This window comes from Pelodiscus sinensis, chromosome 5 (assembly GCF_049634645.1).
Source record: "Pelodiscus sinensis isolate JC-2024 chromosome 5, ASM4963464v1, whole genome shotgun sequence".
In the NCBI taxonomy this organism is placed as follows: Eukaryota; Metazoa; Chordata; order Testudines; family Trionychidae; genus Pelodiscus; species Pelodiscus sinensis.
Window position 1 is genome coordinate 37,579,271 of NC_134715.1, and position 24,665 is coordinate 37,603,935.

Here is a 24,665-nt window from a genome sequence, read left to right on the forward strand (position 1 = left end):
GAGTATTAAAAAGTCCATGTAAAAAACGTAACAGAGGAAATTACTTCCAGAATACTACAGCAATTTCATGGTTCTTATGGTACCTAGAAATTATGGTACATATTTTTGAGAACAATTTACTGGAATTTTATATATGATTAACAATAAACAGATATAGAGTAGTCCTGTAATAAAGAGCACCTACACCTCCTATTGACTTAAATTGAAGTTTTGAGTGCTAAGCATTTCCGATAATCAAGCCGCCTCTATTTTTATCTATTTAACAGATAACAGCATGAGGAGTATAACACTGGTCAATGAAGTTAGTGGTATTGTCCCCTACCATGTTTCTATTTGTAATGCTGACCAAGCCAGACGATACAATAAGAAATAAAAAGACCAGCAGCTCAGTAATTCACTCCTTTATTATACTACGCAATTGTAAATTAAATCTCTGGCAAAAAATGCAGAAATGAATGCACCGAGGCTATGTCTAGACTGCATTGCTTTTCAGTGATCCCAGAAGGGGATGCGGGGTGTGTGTGGGTGGATGGGTGCATGGGTCCTGTCCCCCCCCCGAAAAAGCGGACTCTCTCTTTCGCAATCCCTGTAAACCTTGATCTACGAGGCATAAGGGATGTGTCAAAAGAGCACTTTTTTCAGAAATTTGGCGCTGTGTAGATGCGCCAACTTTCGGAAAAGCCTCTTTCTAAAGTAAACCAGAAAAAGATATGCTACTTGGGTACCGCAAATTGCATATCTTTTTCCGATTTAACTCTGCAGTCTAGACATAGCCTGGGTCTCCTTCTGTGGAAGAGAATCTGTTGGAGAATGGAAGTAGGTGATGGCAGGGTTTCTAGATTTTCCTATGAGAGGGTGAAGTTAATGAGAAATCTGGGTTTGTGAACTGTTCTGCATTGTTAAAGGACCGGGTCCACTACGATACTGGGGGAACTTGTGAAGTGCTACAAACCACTAGACAAAGTCATTCAATAATTTGAAGTGTACTGTGGTTAATCTGTGAAGTAGTAAATCTGCTGCTCTCCACGCTTTAGCACTAGAGAGAAGTAGATGGGGTTGGGGTTCCAAGCAGTTTGGATGCCAGAGGCAGAAGCATGAGAAGCTGCTGTGAAGAGAGCAGGTAGTCTAAGAAGTGGGACTGAACTCTTGAGTGCTAGTCAGAAAAGTAGCCTGTTGCTGTGTAAGCTAGGAGTAGCAGCGCCAGCAAATGCAGCCTCAGCCTGCAAGTGGGACTCATGAGACACCTTTGTGTAGAAGCAGTAGGAGGACTGCGTAAGGGAGTCCTAAGGGTTGTTCCTTTTATATCCCTGCATAGGATGACATGAAGTGATCTAGGAAAAGATTGGCCACTAAGGATGACCCCTATTGCTTGGAGTAGCTACGGCACTTTAGTCTTAGCTTTTGATTTATGGAACATGCTACCAGACAGCTAGATGAAATTAGAGTTTACTTTCATCCTCAGTGAACACCTGCAGAGTTCACTTACATTACTTAAACCTACAAAGGTGCACTACAGCACAAGCAACTAGTTGCCAGTTGAGCCCATTGACTATATTACTACAGATCTACAAATAAAACTGTATCACATGAATGACAAGCTACTTTGAGAATTATGTGTTATAAATGATGCATTTAATCAAGGTTACACTGAAAAATAGGCTTGACTTTGCAAAGAACATTGTTATAGGACTTGTAAAAACAGGTCCAAAATGAGTGGTAAGGAGGAAGCAGCAGTAAATCTGATTTAAAAGCCATACTAAGTCATAAAAACACAATACAATGTACTAAAGTCACAGAGACCAGGTTTATTTGCAGTGATTGATGAAGCAGTTATAATATGCTACAAAAAAGACGAGCGTAAGGTTGTGATGTCAGGCATTCAGTAAAAACAACCAAGTTGCAAAAATATATCGTATCACAAATTCCAAAAAAGCATGAAAGCAACGTGCATGGACAGAACGACAGCTGATAGACAAAATTCTGCCAATGATACAGAAACAGAGTTCACATCTGGATTTCTTAATTCTGTTACCAACCAAGATTCTACAACAGATTGAGGATGACACTGGAAATAAATGAGCAAAAAGTGGATTTCCAAACAAATATTGGAGCAGAGTGCAACATGATCACTGTAAACATAATAAAAAAGCATAATGACCACATACTAATACAGTGAAAATATTTGTCCATTTCATGTAACTTCTAATGAACTCAATACCATGTGGTAGTTTGAAATATTGGAGCATGAAGTTGCTCCCACATACTACTTTCTTGTAACCCTTGGCATTCAATTTAATGGGGTCAGGAAATGTGAACCACTCTTTCCAGCATTCCAAGGTCACATGTTTGTTAAAAGCAGCAACAGTGTGAGCTTCTCCACATTGCCTTGCCATTAGAGTTTATATTAGCCCCATCTGAATTCCTTAAGGGCTGTTGACTCTTAATGCCCAGTCAGCTCAAGTGTCTGTGAGCCTTCTAGCTATGGTGATTGTTGTGGATTCATCTAATTAATTTTTTATCACTCCAAACATTCTGCAGAGATGGGTAGATGGCAGGCATCAAAATTTTGCTGTGTACTGTACTATGGCTGACACTAGCAGTTCTCAAACTGTGGGTAGGGATCCACTTTTAATGGGCTCACCAGAGCCAGCATTAGATTTGTTGGAACCCAGGGCTGAAGCCTCAGCTGCACTTGGGCAGCAGCCCACTCTTGGGTGCTGCAGAAAATGTTGTCGGAAGGGGGGCTGTGGTCCAATGAAGTTTGAGAACCTGTGGACTAGATAATTCACATCATTGTCACCTATCAAAAGTTGCCATTTCACCTGGCAATAGAGGAAATTCTGACCATGTGGCACCAGTTAGAATCTGCAGCCTGCTGTGTTAGGGGATGTAGCTGGAAAAAAAAATCATTGTATCTGAACATCAAAGACATTGACAGATTATGATTGAGATTATAATCCACATGGCATCGATTAACGTTTTAGAGATTTTTTATTTATCCTCACTGTGCACTGTAAGGGTATGTCTAAACTACATGGCTTCATCGACGGAGCCTTGTAGATTTGTTTGTTCGGCAAAGGGAAATGAAGCCGCAATTTAAATAATCGCAGCTTCATTTAAATTTAAATGGCTGCTGTGCTGAGCCGACAAACAGCTGATCAGCTGTTTGTCGGCTCAGCGCGCTAGTCTGGACGCTCCCCTGCCGACATGAAAGCCCTTTATTGACGTCCCCGGTAAACTTCATCCTATGAGGCATAACGGGGAGGTCGATAAAGGGCTTTCAGGTCGGCATGGAAGCATCCAGACTAGCGTGCTGAGCCGACAAACAGCTGATCAGCTGTTTGTCAGCTCAGCGCGGCAGCCATTTAAATTTAAATGAAGCTGCGATTATTTAAATTGCGGCTTCATTTCCCTTTGCCGATCAGCCTAATCTACATGGCTCCGTCAATGGAGCCATGTAGTTTAGACACACCCTAACATTGTTCATTTTAGCCATAAGTGGGTTGTTCTGAGGGTGGCACTGGGGTATGTCTACACAGCAGGGCTAAAGCTGAATTAAGCTACGCAACTTCAGCTGCATCAAGTGCATAGTTTAAGTCAAAACATCTAATTTGGCTTTTGGTGCTGTCTATACAACAGGAAGTTGAAGGAAGAGCACTCTTCCTTCAACTTCCCTTGCTCCTTGTGAAATGAGGGTTACCATTAGTCGGACTAAAGCCCTCTAGCTCGACATTATTTCAAAATCAAGGCCTGTAGTGTAGATGTGCATTTTGTTTTTTTGGAATAACATGAGTAGTTATGAAATGATGATGCTGTGTAGATGTACCCTAAGTTTCATGTAGGAGTGAAACTGGACTACACGCGCAGAGGAGGAAGAGAGAACAAAATAAATGAGATACAGAAGACTATATCAATGGGTATTTTGATCTCAGTTGGAATTTCTCATTTATAGTGTGGTCTGGTTCACTCATGTTTCATATTCTTTATCTTTGGTTATCATATATGTCTCTGCCGCCCCCAGCTCCTCTTCCTTCCATTGTTTTCTCTTACCTTTGTTTTTTCTGTTCTCTTCACCTCAGGCTTTTATCATTTAATATTGTTGATGCAAGTAAGCCATCAGGTGAGAAACTGACAGGTAGAACTTCCTTGAAAGGTGGGTGGCTCCATGTTTTAAATGAGCACCAGAAAACAAACAGTGCCACATACTGATAGAAATGCAGTACTACAGTTACTGTTATAATGAATAGGGGGTGGTTCTTATCCTTTATTATGTACTCAAGTTTTTTTATTTCCTTTTTGATTTTATTCTTTGTTGCTTTGTGTTTCTAGAACTTCAGGCTTCCCTCCTACCAGCTGGCATTGGAATATGTTGACTTGAAGTAAGAGTGAGTGAGTGAGTGAGTGAGTGAGTGAGTGAGTGAGTGAGTGAGTGAGTGAGTGTGTGTGTGTGTCTTTATTTAAGAAGGGACAGCAGGGAGAGGCCTGGTTATTGAAAAGGGCCCAGGGCTCTTGGCTGCTGTTGTGGCAGGGGCGGCAGCCAGAACCCCAGGCCCTTTAAACTGCCACTGGAGAGCTGAGCTACACATTGTGTGGCGCTGAAGGCCTGGCTGGGGAGACTAGCCTCAGTCCAGTCCCTTCTACCTGAGGCCCTGCCCCTTCTAAGGGCATGGAGAATCCCCTCCCCCCTCCCCCCTCCCCACAAAAAAAATTGCTCAGGGGTCTGGCAAGTCAGTTGAAAAGGTGGAGGAGGCAGATTGGCTAATATGAAGTGGAAGTAGAACAAAAAGGTATCACAATAATGGTCCTGAATTCCTTGGGTAGGACAGGTCAGGCTAAGACTCTAAGGATAGTAGATGAATAATCTCTGAAATGTTTGGTAAAGTGCATGTCAGATGTAGGACTTGTGTTGTGAACCAAATCACCTTGTAGATAGCACTGGAAATAGAGAAACACTTTATTTACATGATACAAGATATGTATGGCCTTTTTACTGCTCCATGATACCTTGTATGGCCCCCTGCAGAAATAGACCTCAGAGCCAGAAACAGCAGTGCCAATCATTTGAGCTAAAGGAGAATTTCCATTTGCTGTTAATAGTATGGGGCCAATGACACCAATAAAATCATAGAATACTAGGACTGGAAGGGACCTCGAGAGGTCATCGAGTCCAGTCCCCTGCCCTCATGGCAGGACCAAATACGGTCTAGACCATCCCTGATAGACATTTATCTAACCTACTCTTAAATATCTCCACAGATGGAGATTCTGCAACCTCCCTGGGCAATTTATTCCAGTGTTTGACCACCCTGACAGTTAGGAACTTTTTCCTAATGTCCAACCTAAACCTCCCTTGCTGCAGTTTAAGCCCAATAGGCAGGGTAAATTTAGATATGGACATTTTCTAGGCAGATATAATAATTAAATTGAAAACTTTTACAGTAAATGCTCAACTAAAAAAGTTGTTTGAAATCCCAGACCATTTGGACGATATGCGTATGGCTTTAAAAGGCCAGTTTTGAAATGAGCTTACCTATGTGACCGAAACTATTAGATTATTTAAAAGCAAATATTTTTCTCCACTTCATGCTGGTTGGTTTTTTTTGTTTGTTTGTTTTTTTAACACTTTATTTAGCTTGAGCATTGAAATTAGACTTTTTAAAAAAACTTTACTTTTTTGGGTGTTTTACAACGTGGTTTTTTTGGCATGATAAAGGAATGAGTATTTTTTCTTAAGTATCATTCTTTGGTTACTTTAAAAATTAGTTGATCATCAGATTTCCAAAGTTATGTGATGGCTGATATCTGACAGTTGACATAGATTAATATTCAATCAATTTTGGTGGTGTTTCACCTTGGTGGAAAGTAAGGAGTTATGTGGGGAGGGGAAAACACCATGAGGCGCTTTTTTTTTTTTTTTTTTTTTTTTTTTTTTTGGTCTGAGATGAGGGTAGAAGATCAATACTCATTTGGAAACTTGCGTAAAGGCAAAACTTTTTAATAGGATGATTATCCATCTCTAAGCTCCTCTTGTCTTTATAACCTGTGTTCTATTCTATCATAGAGGGTTGCTATATGAGCTTTGCAGATCTCTCTCTGTATCTTGCATTCACCACTGTTCCTCCCACTGGGTTCTTTGGTAAAGGGCACCTAATACATACATTGTACTGTGGATTTTCCAACAGGTCTCAGAACAGTGGCCTAAAAATTGAGTGCCTCTGAGTTTGCTGGTTTATACTACATCTTAACGTTTGTAAGCAAACAATTTCTAGCCTTATTAATACTATTCAGTACTTTTGAACTTTGTGGTACATGTTGGAGCAAGCGTTGGCTAATGAATAATAAATCTTTTTTCTCTTGAGTGCATTAAGTATGATGACATTGTTTTGTTAATGCCACAAAAACCCTATAGTTAAGAAGTTTACAAACATCACTTATTGATGTCGATGGCTCTATTAAGTATATTTTCAAATCCAACATGGAATCAGTTCTTTCCTGCAATAATGTTATAATCAGCTATCATCTGATTGCACTTGTATATGCTTTTGTACATTCTTTTTCTTAGTGTATGAGCCAAATTTTAATCTTTAGTATTTGATGGTGAGATTAATAAACTGTTTTCTGGCAACTTCTGCAATTGTGCTGGCTTCAGATGTAGAGACTTTGCCTTTGTCCTGGAGTTTGCTTGTACAGTTGAGGGAGAGGGTAGTTCTTTGGACAAGCCATACTTTCCATATTTTTCTCTGCCTAGGCATTTGCAGAAAGTGCTCCAACTGTGTTACAGATGGAGAGGGCACTCCATCTTTCTGGTCACCCCAGCAAGAAAATGACATAGGAAATTGCTGTTCACCAATTATAAGCCAGTTCAGTTGGCGTAGACGAGCGTATTGCTAGGAGTAACTTTGATTGGTGGGAAAAGTCATTGTACTTCATTTGTCAGCTATCACTTACTTAAACTGGACAGCCTCTGGCCAATAGCATTTTGGCCCACCAGAGTCTGCCTGCCTCATTGGATATGTGAGACTAAGACAAAATCCAAAAAGCAGACTACAAATTGAGTCCTAGGCAAAATAATTTTAGAGAGCAACCGCTATTTCTTCTTCAAGAGGCGTCCCTGGGAGTGCTCCACATTAGGTGTTGAGCGTCCCAGCCCTTCTCCATGGATTTTTCTTAGCAGTGCATTGGTGGCCGCACATGCGCGGTGCGTGCGATCCTCCCCCGGTGCTATCGCGCATGCGAGGGCCCCCCCCCTTCAGTTCCTTTCTACCATCCCCGGCTTCAGACGGAACTCTTCAGTGCTCTCGCAACAGACTTTTCTTCACAGTTTAATTTTAAACAACCATCGAAGGGAATAGTTTTATCTCCAGAGTTCTTGTTACTTGTTAGTTCTTACTTGTTAGAGTTAGTTATATTTAAAAAAAAGAAAAAAAAAGATGTCTGCAGTCTCGAACTGCTATGTCTGACTACTGAGTTCACCTGGCTTCAAAGTCTGCAAACTCTGCAAGGACTCGATGCCGGTTTCTGAGGACCATGATAAACGTATAAAGTGCCTGGGGCAGTCACATTCACAGTATGACTGCCAGCACTGCGCTAAGCTAAAAACACGAATGCGCAAAGATAGAGAGCTGTGCCTGAAAATGCTCCTCATTGACAAGGGCAAACAACATACCTCTGAACAGGGCTTGGGTCAGAGTGATACATCAAAGACAAACATTCCCTAAGCCATCAAAGGCAAGGGCAATCTCTGTGAATCAGCAGCTCCCTAAAGTGCCATGCTGAGGGAAAGAAGTCAGACCACTCAGGCAATAACCACTTGAGCACATTCGACCACACCAGGTACTTTGGGTGAGCACCGAAAGGGCAATAAAAAATTAAAAAAGTCAGCCCTCACTGAGGCAACAGCTCTTCCCGTGCCTGCCTCAGACTCCGCCCTGTCTCATATATCAGTGCTTGCCCTCCCACCGACCATAGGACTCTTCCCGCTCCCATCACTGCACCTGGGAATCTCCTCACAGGTCAGCCTCAGGTGAATGCTGCCTCAGCAATACAGACAGTTTGTTTAGTCAGCAGAGCTATCCATGCCCACATACTCCCCTCATTAGGTTCAAGGATCAGGGCCAACTGGGAACACTACAGAGTGCAACATGCAGATCATCCCGCTACACGGAGGCAAGTCCACAAATCTCTCCAGCCAAACCTTAAAGTGGAAGTGGACTGTAATACTGAACCTCTACTGGACGTACAAACAGAAATCGCAGGATTCACCTGTGGCCACTGGGGCACCCCCTTCACCCAACAAGCCCACTGTCCACCACATCTGCATCTAGGGATGAACTCTCCCACTTTCAGGTCCTTTTTAAGAGAGTGGTGGATGACCTCAGTATTGCTTGCGAGGATGTCTTGGATAACCAACATGAACTCACAGACATATCGCAAGTCACCGCCACCTCCAAAATAGCACTTCATGTTAATGCTGCTTCCTGCAGTCTGCACAAACTATATGGCAGACACCTGCCTCCATCACACCCAAAGGCACATGTGGACCAGAATTTCTTTGTTACCTTTGTCTACACAAACCCTGCTCCCAACTCGCTAGTAGTGGAACCAGCTAATCAGAAGAACAAGCAACAGCAACAATTCAAGACTTCTTCATCCGACAAAGATGATGAAAGGATGGAGGCATTTGGATGTAAAGTTTACTCCTCTTCCACCTTGCAATTCAGAGTGGCCAATTATGCGGCACTATTAATGAAATACGACCACAGAAACTACTTCAAAATACAAACTTTTATTGATGACATGCCTGAAGACGAGAAACAACAATTTCAGGCACTGGACTCTAAAGATCAATTAATGTCTTTCACAGCACTCAAAGCTGCACTAGATGTCGCAGACACAGCTGCCAGGTCCATAGCCACAGCAGTCGTCATGCATCGTGTATCCTGGCTCTCATCTTCCTCCTTCCCAAAGGAAATCCATACTTCAATAGAAGATCTACCATTTGACCGGAACAGACTGGGGGGGCTCTGGGTGAGGGGGGTTCTAAGAGGCAGAGGGCTGATGCTGGGGGAACACCACGGGGTCCAGGATGAGGATTTGGTCCGGGGTTTTCTGGGGATGGGGCTAATCTTGGGGACTGGCACTGGGAGGAGCTCCGGGGAGTGGGGTACAGTGGGGCTCTGGAAACAGGAGGCTGGCACTGGGGGGCTTTGTGTTGGGGAGTTCTAACCAGCGGGGGGCTGGCACTGATGCATTTGGGATGGGGGGCTGGCACTGGGGTGCTCCTGAGGGTGGAAGGCTGGCACTGATGGGGGTTGGTTGCAGAGGACTCCAGGGTCAGTGGCTGGCACGGGGGGTAGTGGAGTGGTGGGGGCTTCTACGAATTAGGACTGGCACTGGGGGTCTCGGGGTTGGGGGTGTGTTGTCAGTCAGATGGGGTCCTCCCAATGAGTTTTTGACAGATCTTTGGCTCCATCGATGATGATAACCAGAAGGCTGCTTGCTCTTGTGTTCAGTGATGTGCGCCAGGTTGATTTACACGTTAATACAGCAGAATTCAAGAGAGCCCCCAAAGACCACAAATCAGATAAGGATTGAAGGTGCCCAGCCAGGTTTATTGTTGAGCAAAGTACAGTATTAGTTGTCAGTAGACTCTTTGAACCGCTCCACGTGTGTAATTCATAACAATGTAATGACTCATAGGTCATTCAGAGACTGTCTCCCTCAAGATACCACTTTATACACAGGTACAAAAAGTCACACCTTCGGTTATCACCCTCTGACACTTCTTAGATGCCACCCATCACCTAAAACCTTGTGGTTTGGTTAGATCAGTGGTCCCCAACATGGTGCCTGTGGGCGCCATGGCGCCCGCGGGGGCATTTGTGTGCGCTCGCCAAGTGCTCGGGGCTGGCCTGGCCCCAGGCACATGGTGCACGGTGAGCACCGGCCCCGGGTGCGCGGCGCTTGGGGGGGGGGGAAGCCCCGGGCACACGGCGCCCGGCGGGCGAACGGCCACGCCCCCTGGCGCCCGGCAACCTTAAATGGTTGGGGACCACTGGGTTAGATCATCTCTATCCATCATTCTATCATTTTCGACTCTTTCCTGAACTTGGGTCTGTAGCTGTGGGGAATATGAGTACCAAGGTCTTTTTTAATGGGTTGGTGTTGTCATGTACTTTCATATTATGACAGTACCAATTATTGTTTTACAGTAGGTACCTAGTACCAATTACTGTTCTACACCTGGCTATATTAGCAATTAGTGTTTTGCATTTTCAGCCCTGTTCATACCAACCTCTATGAGCAAGGTCCTGCCTTTTGCTCACAGCTTAGCTTTGCTTTGTTAGCAATGTTTTATCCATTGTTAGCTAGGCCTCAGGCCTCACACCAGGCCTGTGTTACATGGGCTTATGTTTTAGGCCTCCACCTTACTACAGGGTGTACTCCAGACCCACCGTGAACAGCCAGCTTCAGACTGCCATGTGGCGACTGCTGGAGCTGAAGCTGGGTGTTCACGGCAGCTCTGGGGGCTGGGGCTTTTGGCGCACCAGTAACAAATAAAACTCTTACCAGTTGGCCAAAAGTTTGTGAATGGGTTTGTCGGTCCATGGTACGAAAAGGTTGGGAACCACTGTTCTACTGGAGAAAAGTAGAAAACAAGGGAAACGGCTTTTTGTTGCCTTGGTTGACCTGACCAAAGCATTTGATATGGTTAGTAGATCCAGTCTGTACACAGTACTTCGAAAAATTGGATGCCCCCCAAAACTCCTCTGCATAATTCAGTCTTGCCATGACAATATGCAAAGCACAGTGATATTTGAAGAAGACTCCTCTGAAAGTTTTGAGGTAAAAAGCAGAGTGAAACATGGCACCTAAACCATTTGGAATAGTCTTCTCTATTCTTAGAGCGATACATTTAAAAATGTAGATGATGTTTATCTTCATATATGATCTGATGGCAAGCAGTTCAACCTAGCTAGACGGAAAGGAAGACCAAGGTGTGAAAAGTTGGTCTGAGAGAGTTCCTTTATGCTGATGACACTGCTCTCGTATCTCAGTGAATTTCACTTACAAGAGTTCGTAAATGACTTTGGAGATGCATGTCAGAATTTCTCAGTCACCATTTAGTGTGGAAAAAGACAATAATCATGGGGCAAATTACAGGATGCCAACCTTGTATTACACTCTGTGATACCAATCTCCAAACCATGAGCTCATTTTGTTACTTGGGAGCTACTATTGACAGAAACTTGTCATTGGATGAATTGGACATACATATTGGGAATGCAGCCACCAGCTTTGGTTGCATCACAAAACAAGTATGGAAGAACAAGTAGCTTATTATGAAGACTAATGTCTTGATTTATAAAGCCTACATAATCAGTAAGCTCCTTTACAGCAGTGAGATAATGACTTCATATAGCAAGCAAGAAAAGAGACTCAGTAGCTTCCATCTATGGTGCCTGAGATCCATTCTAGGCATCACCTGGCAAGAAAAAAATTGCCAATGAAGAAGTACTAATGAGGACAAAATCATCAGCCTTATAGCTATTATCAAGCTCATCGATCTTCATTGCTTAGGTCATGTGTATAGGATGCAAGATGGAAGACTTCCTAAACACATCTTATATTGTGAGTTAAAGGAGGGTCAAAGAGAAGATGCCCAAAACATAGGCCTGCAAGACACCCGCAAGAGAGATCTTAAATGCTTAGGTATTGAACCACAGACCTGGGAAGCCCAAGAAAAAGATCATTCAAGTTGGCGATCCAGTCTGAATACAGGCATCACAGAACATGGTAAACAGTGGCTCTCTACACTTAGAACAAAAAGACAGAGTAAAAAACTGAATGACTAGCCACAGACAACAGGAAAGCACCTTTTGTTACATTTGATGTGATAAAATCTCTTTGTCCAGAATTGGCTATTATAGTCGTCAAAAAAGTTGTAGCACCCAACTGTGACCTCATATCCAGAATAAATGTCTGTAAAGACGAACGAGGCCACTACGTACAAACATACATACATACATACATATATAAAATAAATATATGTATGTATGATTGGTCAGGAGTAATATGTTAATTTTCCAGAAGCTTTACTGAATGCACCTTCTCCTGCACCCAGCCTCCTGTCCCAGACATGAGTCCCCCTGCACCCAAACTCCTTTCCAGAGCTTGCACCCTTAAATCCCTCCTAGACCGCAGTCCCCTTCCCTGGGCTAAACCCAGAGCTCCTCCGACACTCCAAACTCCTTGGTCCAAGACCAGTGCCTGCACCCCAAATCCGTACCCCATTCTGGTGAAAGTGAGTGAGGATTGAGGAAGAAGGGGGGTGGAGTGAGCAGGGTGAGGCCTCAGAGAAGGGGTGGAGCAAGGGCAGAGCCTCAGAGAAGGGGCAGGAAGGAAATGGGGCAAGAATATTTGGGTTTGAGGTAGATCTTACATTGCACTTAAATTGAAAAAATGATCTTGTGGTTAAAAAGGTTGGAGACCACTGACCTAGAATATGTAGATCCTCTTCCATTCATGTGCTGGCTTTAGGCCTCCCCTGGATAACTTTCAAAAATACACTATATTGAGTTAGAGCTTTAAACTACTAGTTGCTATTAGAGGAAAATCAAGACCCTGAAAAGTCCATCTTAAAAAATTTCTAAGTTGTTATATAGGAATTTTTATTATCTTCATCTTGATTTAAACTCATAATGCTCTTAATCCCTATAAAATTGCCATATGCTGTTGATACTTCTAAGCCGGTGGTTTACAAAGTGCTGGTCATGACCCAGTATGGGTTGCAGAATGTAAGGCACTGGGTTGCCTTTTTGAGCCCCCGTGACCCTGGTGGCCTGCTAAGGTTGGGTCACAACCCAGACATGGAAAACCCTGGGCCAGTTCCTACCTGTTCTGACACCATGCCACACGCAGAAGTAGCTAGCAGCAGTTCCGCGTCCTATGCAGCAAGACCACGGAGCTCCCCACGCTGCCCCTAAAATGCCATATATTTTATGTTCTGGTAATTTGTAATTTCCATTTCCTGTATCTGCAAATAGTAGTGGTGACTATAGAAATGAAATTATTTTAGTGCTCTGAATTTATATTTCAATCTATAGAAACCTGTAGACATCCCTGACCAAAGCAGGACTAGATTTTTCCAGTGCTTTATCTAATCCAACTTTAGTCTTGTTACTAAACACTTCTGCATAAAAACTAATATGATCATAAAACAGGACTATGTAGCACTTTAAAGACTAACAAGATGGTTTATTAGGTGATGAGCTTTCGTGGGCCAGACCCACTTCCTCAGATCAAATAGTGGAAGAAAATTGTCACAACCATGTATACCAAAGGATACAATTAAAAAAATGAACACATATGGAAAGGACAAATCAAATTTCAGAACAGAAGAGGGATGGAGGGGGCGGGGGGAAAGGTAAATGTCTGTGAGCTACTGATATTAGAGGTGATAATTAGGGGAGCTATCTTTGTAATGGGTAAGATAATTGATGTCTTTGTTTAAGCTTAGGTGTAAAGTGTCGAATTTAAGCGTAAATGACAATTCAGAGGATCCTCTTTCAAGTGTAGTCATAAAAGGTCTTTGAAGCAGGATGCAGGTAATCAAGTCATTGAGACAATGTCCTCTCTGGTTGAAAAGGCTAATATCTGTTTTGTGGGCATTGATTCTTTGGCAAAGTGTCTGAGACTCTTCTGTTCTGAAATTTGATTTGTCCTTTTCATAATTGTTCATTTTTTTTAATTGTATCCTTTTGTATATATGTTTGTGACAATTTTCTTCCACTATTTGATCTGAGGAAGTGGGTCTGGTCCACGAAAGCTCATCACCTAATAAACCATCTTGTTAGTCTTTAAAGTGCTACATAGTTCTGTTTTTTGTTTTAGCTACACCAGACTAACACGTCTACATTACTATCACTAATCTGATCATATAATTGATTATTTTTGAAGGAGACCGGAAGAGATGATTGGTTAGATAAAATTCCTGTTGGGAGAAGGTGAGAAATGAAGCAGTGAAGGAAGTACCAAATGCTTGGGTAATGGGTGAGGAAAAAATCCAAAGGGACACAGAGAGATGGAGAGGAAGCATTCATAAAATGGGGCAAGATAGGGTCAGAAATTGGTCACATAGGAAAAAATTCATGGAAGGGCAGATAATTGACATAAATTGCATTTATTTTTAAAATAATTTATATTCAAAGTTAGTTTTGCTAACTAAAGAGGCATATTCTGCGGCAGGACCAGACTGCATAATTTGCCTTTTGCCAGTTAGCCTTGTCCTAGCCCTAACCCTTGTCCCAACTCTAATTGAATGGATAATTTGTAAAGCTGACTTTAAAAAAATTCCGCACACAATTTTGATTCTCTCCAAAATACTTCTGTTCCCTGAATGATTGCTTGTGTCCATTCCATATTAAGCGTGCGTGCTCACCAGGTACGCTGGTGCCAGAAGCTTTTCCCTCAGTTTTTACATAAAGATAAGGGACAGCTGTCAGCCCCCCCCCCCCCCAGCTTTCCTGCTGTAGAAACCATTTCATATTTAGCTAGAAGCCATTCTGTATAACAAAAGCCATTTCAGTTTCTTGTGTCTGCACATATACTAGAGGGAGTGAACTGGCCTTCACTGAGGTGGGGAGAGGCCAGAAGGATGCACTGTTGGAATGTGTTAATGAACTATTTTGAGCTGAAGCTCGAACTCCCTCTAAACCTGTTTCTTTTATCTGCTGATTATAATTCCTCTTTGAAGTTCGCTTTGATTTCTTGCCCTGACGTCAGACTTGTTTGGTTAAAGGTATAAAATACTAAAATTGATTGTATTAGCCAGCTTTACTGGGCCCGGCTTTGCTAGGACCACGTTTGGCTCGCTTTGCTTTTATTGGCCAATAAAACTGTCTGTTTAGCCGCGTAAACTGAGTGAGGCTTTTGCTTCGACACTGCCAAAGGTCATTTCCTCCTTCCATGTGAACCAGGACACATTTCTGCCTGTGTCTTGCCCCAAGCCTCACGAGACAGTGGACAAGAGACATCTACTTGCCTTTGATTTTCAGAGGGCCTTGGTTTTTTACCTGAAATGTTGATGCAGCTATTGTCACTACGGTCAATAGGCTAAAGGGGCTCTGTCAGCCGACGGTCAGGGCAGTGTGTGTGTTTCCGAGAAAAGGTTTAACGTCCGTGTCTTTACTGCTAGGACCGGGGTCCCATCGCAGAGGGTGGCCAGCAGGCCAACAGACGCCCCGTTATATAGGAAGAGCTTATTACACCTTAGATTTTAGCTGCTAGAACACAGGGGTTCCTTCGCAGCGGGCAGCCTAGGAAAGGCTGAAAAGGTGCCCCAACGGATCTTGTCACCTGGGAGTGACACAGATCCAAACGCCCAAGCTCTCCCTATGTCTGTCCCTTTATGACTGGCTGAAGTTCTTTTAAATTGTGCTTGGTTCTATTACAGCAACTGAAGGAGTCAGGTTAAAGCTTAAACAGTTACAGGTTTATTAAAAGACTTATAAAAGCATATGGTTACAATGGCTATTGCTCTTTCTTAAATGCTAGCAAATATATATATATAGGTCTTAAAAATGATCACAGGAAAAAGGTAAAGATAGAAAATAGAAATAATGGTACCAAGTGACAGCTTAATCTTTAAAGAGCTCTAACACTGTGTATATATATACTTAAGCAAAGGACCACATCCAGGTACAATTTTTACCCCTTTCTGTGCCTCTCGACTCCAGCGTGTCAGGCCAGGGCCGGTCTCTCAATTCCTAGGAAAGACGAATACAAGGTGGGCGTCCCCTCTGGAACCTCGGGAGATCAGCAGATAGATGGTAGATTGACACTCAGAGAAAATGTGCTGCTGGACCCATCTTTATACCCCTGGGGGCCAGTATCCTTTTTCTTATCTAAGAGGCCAAATTCTACTGGTCCGTTTTGTGGTGCCAGTTCTTACAAGCAAGTTTCAAGTTAATTTACACTTGCAAGAGAGATAACTAAATTGTGAGTACTAGACATTTTTTTATTGGGCGAGAGATTCCTCCCCCCGCGGACGGATGTGTGTTCGTATCAATATGGGTTTGAGTCAAGGGCACTCCTTGGCAGCCTCTTCGTCAGCAATTGGCGTATCTGTGTTTACAGCCATTCACGGTCACAGCAGCCTGGGCCTTCTGCTCTGTGTGCCCTGTATGCTCCAAGCAAAAATGGATGTTACAAGGGGGGGTTCCTGTCTGGCTACAGGCTCCTAGTTTTATCAGAGAAGATTCCCCATGGATCACCTCTTGCATGCGGACCTGCTATGAGCTCAGAAAGGTCCACTGCCATGGCTTGTCAGTGCCCATTCAACCAGGCTTAAGTATCATTAGCCACTTTTCTGACACATGTAACAGTCAAGGACATCTGTAGAGCTGTGACATGGTCTTCATTCCACACGTTCACATCTCACTCCCCCATCGCTAAGCAGGCCTGAGACGACACTGGGTTCGTCAGTCAACATAGTCATGAACTCCTATCCACCTCTGAGGATGCTACTTGGAGTTACCTAGTGTGGAATGTACACAATTGAAGATGAAAAGACAATTACCTATTGAGTAACTGGTATTCTTTGAGATGTTACTTGTGTTCATTCCATGACCCACCCTCCTCTCCTACTGTCAGAGTTTCCATGAAGGAACTGAGAGTGGGGGGGGGAGGAGTATGTAATGCCTCTTACACCATGTAATGCACCATGGAGGTCCCACTGCAGGGGTTGCTAGAGCTACTCCCTTATGGGTGCAGCTGAGGGTAAAAACTTCCAGCACTGTTGCATGTGGTAAGCACACATACCTAATATGAAAAAGTCACAAACAACACATCTCAGAGAACACCAGTTATGGCACAGGTAGCTATTTTTCTTCTAAAGAATGGGTTCTATGGTTGGGCTGCAATCTCCTGTTATGCTTTGTGATCACCTCTCTTGGAATGAGAAGCAGAGCTTCCTGGGAAATGCAGTCTCATGGAAGATCTTGATTTATAAGTAGGGCTGTCAATTGATGTGCATTAACACGTGATCAACTCAGGGAAGGATTAACGCATTAATTTTTTTAACACACTGCCCCTTTGAGGCACCAGAGCAGCGCTTCAAAGGGACAGTGCAAGGCGGAGCCCAGGATCAGCTGAGGTGCTGCCTCAGCACTTCAAAAGGGAAGTGCTGCATGGAGCCCAGGGTCAAATGGGGTCTCGAGCTGACCTTGGGCTCCTGCCATGCTGGCCCTTGGAAATGCCGGGCTTAGGTATCATTAGCCACTTTCCTGACACATGTAACAGTCAAGAACATCTGTAACCCAGGATTCTCCAGCGCTGCGTCTTGGAAACACTGGGGCAACCTTTCCAAAGGACAGCACTGCACTGAGCCTGGGATCAGCTGAGGACTCCAGCTGATCCTGGGCTTTCCACAGTGCTGCCCCTTTGAAACACCGCTGCAGCATATAATCACAATTAAATGTTTTAATCGCTTGATAGCCCTAGAAGCAACCTGAGCTTCAAGGAGGCATCACAGCAATATTTCCAAATAATTATTTTTCTGTTGAGGCACTATTTTTCATAAAAGGTCTTTATCTTCTGCAAGTGCCCTAAAATCAAAATATTTCTATTTTCAGTTAAAATATTATGAGTTTGATGCATTTGGGAAATAAATACTTTCCACAACAGGCAAACCCTTTTTAGGAAAAATTTTACTCTGACAATTTTTGACCTGCCTTGCTAATGTTGCGTTCTTGTATTAGAAAGATGTAATGAATTATAACTAGGTTTTTTGGGAGCCCTTGTTTGTCTTTCCAACAAGAGCCCATCATAGTCCCATTTGTCTCACACACACACACACACCCCACGCACACTTTTAAAACCAGCAGCAAACCCATCTGTTTCTTGCTAGAACATCTACAGTATACAAAATTGTATGGACTGCACATCTAAAACAATCTTTGAGAAGGGAAATAACTATAGAAATGAGGGTAGGAATGGTACGTAGGGACTTTCAGTGCAGATGTATTTGCTTTTGACCAGGTCTGAATATAAGAATGGCTTTTGGATTACAAGTGCATAGTACTTGAGAGTAAGTATTCTCTCGTCCTAAAAATATGCATGAGTTTTTATCTGAAATGTTACCAGATATGAAAGTGCTGTCAAAAGTATGAATGCCACCCCTGATGCCTGACACTTGGAGGTCGGTGGTTAAGACTTTCAAGGCCTGTGTTCATTTTCTGCCGTTGCTCTACACTTCATGAATGAATATGGAAAAGCCTCTGCTTTACTCTGAGACTCAGTTCCCCATCTATAAAATGGGAGATAAAAGTACCTCCCTACCTCAGAAGGGCCTAGAGGGGACAAGAGTACTGTGGTAATAGGGCAGAGAAGACCAGGGCAGACATGAGAGTATTCTCTAGTTAAAATTTATTGTCTAACATTTCTTCATATTTCTGTCATTGATCCCCAAAAATTCTTATGGAAACTGTTACCCTCTTAATCAAAGAGGACTGTCTTCAAGGCCCATCAACTCTGCTTCTCAATTAGCCAGAGGGACTGTTAATTGAATATGAGGCCCTCCACCTTTGTCTGTCCTGGTAAGAGCTGAGTCAGCTGCCTTCTCATCTCTCCCACAAAAAAGGAATCTTAAATGCATGCTCAAAATAGAAAGATTTAATTAACAACTTAACTTTTTGGATTAGTTTCTCTTCATGAATAGTCTGTAAAGTGAAAAAATGGAAAGAAATTGATTTTTATTGGCATGTTTTGATAAAATGTCCTTTCACAGTATTTTTTCTCCAGGCATGTGATGGTTTTAATTTTCAATTACCTTTGGCCACTGTTTTGTGATTGTACATTGCCATCTGGTGGTTAAAATGCAGAACTATTCTTTACTTCAATATACTGTTTACTTTTTTTCTAAGAAATAATGATTAATATAAGAATAGATTTGCTTACTGGTTATATGAAACGCCACTGCACATGTGTGATTATCAGCCATTCTTCTAAATCTCCCCACCCTTCCAATGAATGTTTTGTGTCATGTCTCTCTTAATGAAAATCCTTACCTGACAGTCCTCTATTTCTTAGGTGGTACTATCTTTTTATGTTAAAAGTCTTTCTGATCCTTTAAAGCACATAAGGGAGAAATGAAGTGGCTTTTCAGTTGTAGTACAGTGCACAAGGACATCATCATCTCTTCTGGTAAATGTTCTATGTGAACCTACATCCCATCCCACCAGTCTCTGCACAGGTTGGACCTCCCTGGTTCGGCACCCTCAGAACCTAACTAGTTCTAAACAAGGGATTTTTCTGGACTGGGGGAGGTGATTTGTCCCCCAGTCCAGCTCCACTTCTGGCCTAGTTGCCGGCCTTCCTGCCAGCTTCCACCCCACACCCTTCCACTCTGCTGGAGCCTGCCGCCATATGGGCTCCACTGGGCTGGCCCCATTGGCAGCCAGCTGCCCCACTGGGCTCCTGGTCCTCTGCGCCACCAGCAGCCCTCTGCCCTGCTAGTCCGACTGGAGCCTGCTGGCACACCAACCACCTTGCCACCAGTCCAGATGGACTCCTGTGGCGGGACTCCTAGCATAGTCTTCTGTGTGTTACCAAATGCAGTTCTGTCTGGAGAGAGACTGAGGGTGTGTCTAGACTACCGAGTTTTGTCAACAAAAGTGGACTTTTGTCGATAAAACTATACCTGCGTCTACACTACCGCTGAGAACTCAGCAGTTTTGTCGACAAAACCCTGTAGTCTAGACGTACCCTGAGTGAAACACTGGCAAATATATTCTAATGTGAATTTTTCCTAGTAAATCTAAGTACAGTGTATACATTTGAGCTGAATGAGGACATTAATATTGAAGCCTGATTTTGCATGGTAACGTGTTTACTAACTATTTTACTCCATTTTAGCAGAAACATCCAGATTCTATGGGGTTTTTTATATAGAATCTGGTAGTGTAGAAAACAGAAAGGAAGATGAAGAAAACCAAGGGTAAATGGTCAGAATGAAGGAAATGAGGGAGGGAATGGAGGAGAAAGAAAGAAATCAGAAAAGGAGGAGGATGATAATGGGAGGAAGAAGTAGAGAATTAAGAATGGGCAAGGAAAATGGAGGGAAAAAGATGCAGGAAGGATGTTGAACTGAAGGAGAGACAGAAAAGCAGAGGGAAGAGGGAAAAAAAGCTATGGGCAAACAGGAGAAGAAAGAAAACGTAAAAGAGAAAATGTCTGAGAAAATAAGTAGGAAATGGAAACAAATAGGCATGAATTTAGAGACTACAGGCAGTCCCCGACTTACGCGGATCCGACTTATGTCGGATCCGCACTTACGAACGGAGCTTTTCTCGCCCCGGAGCTCACAGGCGGCGGGTCGCCACCCGTGTCCTCCGGGGCGAGAAAGCTTCTCCCGGTCTCCCTGGTCTGCTGGGGGGGGTCCAGCAAAGCTGCTGGACCCCCCCCTCCCCCGCAGACCAGGGACACCCGAGCAAAGCCGCCACCTGGGCGACTTTGCTCGTTTGCCCGGGAGCAAAGCCGCCCAGGCGGCAGGACTTCCGCCGCCTGGGCGGCTTTGCTCGGGTGTCCCTGGTATGCTGGGGGGGGTCCAGCGGCTTTGCTGGACCCCCCAGCAGACCAGGGGGACAGGAGCAAAGCCGCCCAGGCGGCGGGGTCCCGCCGCCTGGGCGGCTTTGCTCCCGGGCAAACGAGCAAAGCCGCCCAGGTGGCGGCTTTGCTCGGGTGTCCCTGGTCTGCTGGGGGGGGGGGGGGGTCCAGCGGCTTTGCTGGACCCCCCCAGCAGACCAGGGAGACAGGAGCAAAGCCACACGGGCGGCGGGGTCCCTCCGCCTGTGCGGCTTTGCTCGGGTCTCCCTGGTGTGCTGGGGGGACTCCCCCCAGTACCCCAGGGAGACAGGAGCAAAGCCGCACGGGCAGCGGGGTCTCTCCGCCTGTGTGGCTTTGCTCGGGTCTCCCTGGTCTGCTGGGGGGGGAGGGGGCGCAGCTAGTGCACCCCCCCCAGCAGATCAGGCTTTTGTTGCGGAACGCCTCGGGTAGAGCAGCTGGGGTGCTGCTGGGTTGGTCCTGTGGGAACCTACCCGACAGCGCCCCAGCTGTTCTGTCCCAGGCTCCAGATTCAGCAGCTGTTGAAACTGATCAGGCTGATTCCCGGAAGCTGGGGGCAGAGCAACTCTGCCTCCGGCTTCCTGTAGTCAGCCTCTGGTCGGTTTCAGTGGCAGCAGCTGAATCTGGAGCCAGTTCCGACTTACATACAAATTCAACTTAAGAACAAACCTATAGTTCCTATCTTGTACGTTACCCGGGGACTGCCTGTATAGGAAAAGAGCCAATAGTGACAGCCCAGACAAACTAAGCAGCATAGTTATGGTTACTTTCTCAGTGGTTGCAATGTTACAGCAACTTGGCAATGAACTTGAGCTCTTTTTTGTAGAGAAAGAAAGCCATCAAAACTAACAGAATAATAGAAATGTAGGAATGGAAGTGAACTGAAGAACTCAAGTTAAGTTCCTTTCACTGAGGCAAGACCAAATGAACCTAAACCATCTTTGAATCTGGCAGGTGTTTATCCAATCTGTTGTTTAAAACCTTCAATGATAGAGATTCCATAAACTCCCTTAGAAGCCTATTCCCGACCTTACCTAACATTATTACAAAAAAATTGCTAATATCTAACATAAATCTTCCTTGGTGTAGATTAAGTCAGTTACTACTTGTCTCACCTTCTATGGACATGAAGAACAATTGATTGCAGTTATCTTTATAACATCAATTTACATATATAAAAACTGTTATCTTGTCTCACCGAGTTTTCTTTTCTCAAGACTAAACATGCCCATTTCTTTTGATCTTTCAGGTTTTCTAAGCCTTTTATCGTTTTTGTTCTTTTAGTTTTTGGGTGCCCAGAATTTCAGGATGTTCAGACTCTGTGCTTTTTTGGCGGGGAGAGGATTAACATTTCTTTTCAATTCTGTCAGTTTGATGGCTGCTTCTTATTTATACTCATCACAAAGTATTAAACAAACTGCACAGCATATTTTCCTTTTTATGAAGGGAATTCTATTTCTAAAATGTAAATTTCATGGCATATAAGTGGCTGCTACTTTTAAACTTTCTACAAGTTATTCTTTCAGTTATTGTTGGATATTGTAATATTCCTGATGCTGCCTGTCCCCATTCACTATTCTGATGACAGGGAGACAACAGGATGTCAACAAGCCATGCAGTCTGCTGTTGCTCAAATAATTCATTGAAGGTGGATGCAGGGGACAGTGGTTTGAAATAAAAGGGGTCTTCCATTAAAGTAATATGAGTGCCATTTTGATTCATTATGTGCATTAGAATTATGGAGAGTATATCTGGCATTTTTATAAATAATCATAAGACTAAAATGTTGCAGCGGGCCTTCTTTAAGAATTCTTCCATATCACAATCCTGAATGATCAACAGACTAAGGAAATAATTTATTTTGGGTGTAAAAAGTCAAATAATTGACAAAGGCAAAAACAACATTTTGAAGGTCTGAAATGATGCTTCAGTCTCTGTTTTAAAACTTACCGCATGACTGCTCACATAAAAAATATTAAAAACATTTATTTTTGGGAACAGTTATTTTCTTGATTGCTATTAAATCTGGTGTACAAGATCACATGATGGATTTTATAAGCATAACTTTGGTAGCTTTAAAAAATTATCAATGTTTTATCAAATTATCAAATATTCATCATTGTTCAAAAACCTGTCCATTCAAATGTGAGAATAAAGTTGCACTAAGACTGTCTTTAAGAACCCTGCTTAATGCCATCATAGATTCTAAGGTCAAAAGGTCCACTGTGATCACCTAGTCTGACCTTCTACATAACGCAAGCCTTAGAACATCCTCATAATTATTATTGTTTAAACTAGAGCATATATTTGTAAAAATATGTTGATTTTAATAGTTGTCAGTGATGAAAAGTCCACCATGATCCTTTGCAAGTTCTTCCAATTGTTAATTAACCTCACTGATAAATTGTGTTTTTTCTGGTCTGAATACATCCCTTTTCAAGCTTTACTCTGCCACATTGAAAAGCCCATTACAAATATTTGTTGAGTAGATTTAGGTACTCATAAAGTATGAGCATGTCACCCCTCAATCTTTTCTTAAATTAAGTAGATTGAGATCCTTCAGTCTAGTGTGATAGACATGTTTTCCAATCCTTCAGTCATTCTCGTGGCTCTTCTCTGAGCCTTCTACAATTTACCAACATAGCCCAATTTTTTTTTCTGATATCAGAAGTTTAGGTAAGAGTAAATTAGGTAAGAGTAAGGATTTTAGGTAAATTTTACCAGGTAAGAGTATTTTACTGTCTGTAGGTTTCAGCGATTTCTCTTCTACCATCGTGTGAGTGAACTAACGTTGATGTGAGTGTGACAAATTGGCATAGCAAAACCAAGTGTAAAATTTTTTAAAATGCCTCAGTTTTGAAAAATCAATTTTGAAACTGGAACTGGGCCTCAAAGTCACTCAGGCACTCTTGAAAATGTTATCCCTAGTCTCATCCTACCTATCTTATACTACTCAGGAAAGGCTTATGGACTGCAGAGGGTTTTTTGGACCAATCCTATATTGTCACCAGCACTACAGGAATATGAGTTGTATAATGCAGCGCTATTCATGACTGGTTGCTTTTGGATGCAAAATAACATGATAATATTTATTCATAACACAAAATTATAGCTCTGTGTCTATTGGGAAAACACTCTTCATTTCATCAGATCTGAATATGGTGATTAATCCAAACAGTTCAATCATCCCTAATTATTAAGACCCAGATTCAGAAAAGTACTTATGTAGATGATGACCTTTTAAGCACGAGTAGTTCCAGTGACTATGCATGTGATGAGGCTACTTCTGTCTTTAAAGTTAGATATGCGCTTAAGTACCTTGCTGATTTGGAGCAGACAAGGAGTAAGGATTGTTTTCCTCTGAATTTGGATAATGTCTAGCATATTGTGGGTAACATCACAATGTAAATTGTCAAATGAAATGCGATGCTTTTGTTTAAATATAATAGATATACATTCTTCCTCTCTTATGCTACATATATCACATTATAGCTACACAATCTTGTGTCTTCTGTAGTTTTAAAACCTATTTATCAACCAGAACTTCCACGAAGGCTTTTTTAACAGCTGATACAGTCTTTGCAGAGAGGTCATTAGTTTTTGGTATGGCAGTGTATTTAAAGTGCAATTATACTCTGGAAAGTGATAGTAACCATCTTTACTGTCTTTCATTGAACATGGAAGTCAGTGTGGTCCCAAACAAAAAGCCTTGAGCAAAATGTTCTTCAAGGTTAAGTAGATTCAGAATATGAACTAAGATCTGGATCAGAATTTCACAGTTGGATCCAACTGTATATTTGGCCAAGTCTAAATCTCAGATCTGAGCATTCCAAATTTTTGGGACATCAAAATCGATCTGAATTTTCTAATTTACCCCCATCTATACTTTATAGCAAATCTTTCAGTTAACATGGTAAACGATTTCCCCCCTTAATTTACCATTGCAATTTTCAAGTAGGACTGTGTTTTTTCTGACTTTGACATGATCAATAACAATCATATTGCATCTGGGACTTACTTAATAATCCTGTGAATGTGTGAGC

At 42.8% G+C, this 24,665-nt stretch overlaps 1 long non-coding RNA gene across 2 annotated transcripts in view; it reads left to right on the top strand.

Annotated features, from left to right (window-relative positions):
- The window catches only part of LOC112546211 (uncharacterized), a 98,459-nt gene that overhangs the window by 42,382 nt on the left and 31,412 nt on the right, over positions 1-24,665 (top strand). The gene's annotated exons all lie outside the window — the stretch shown is intronic.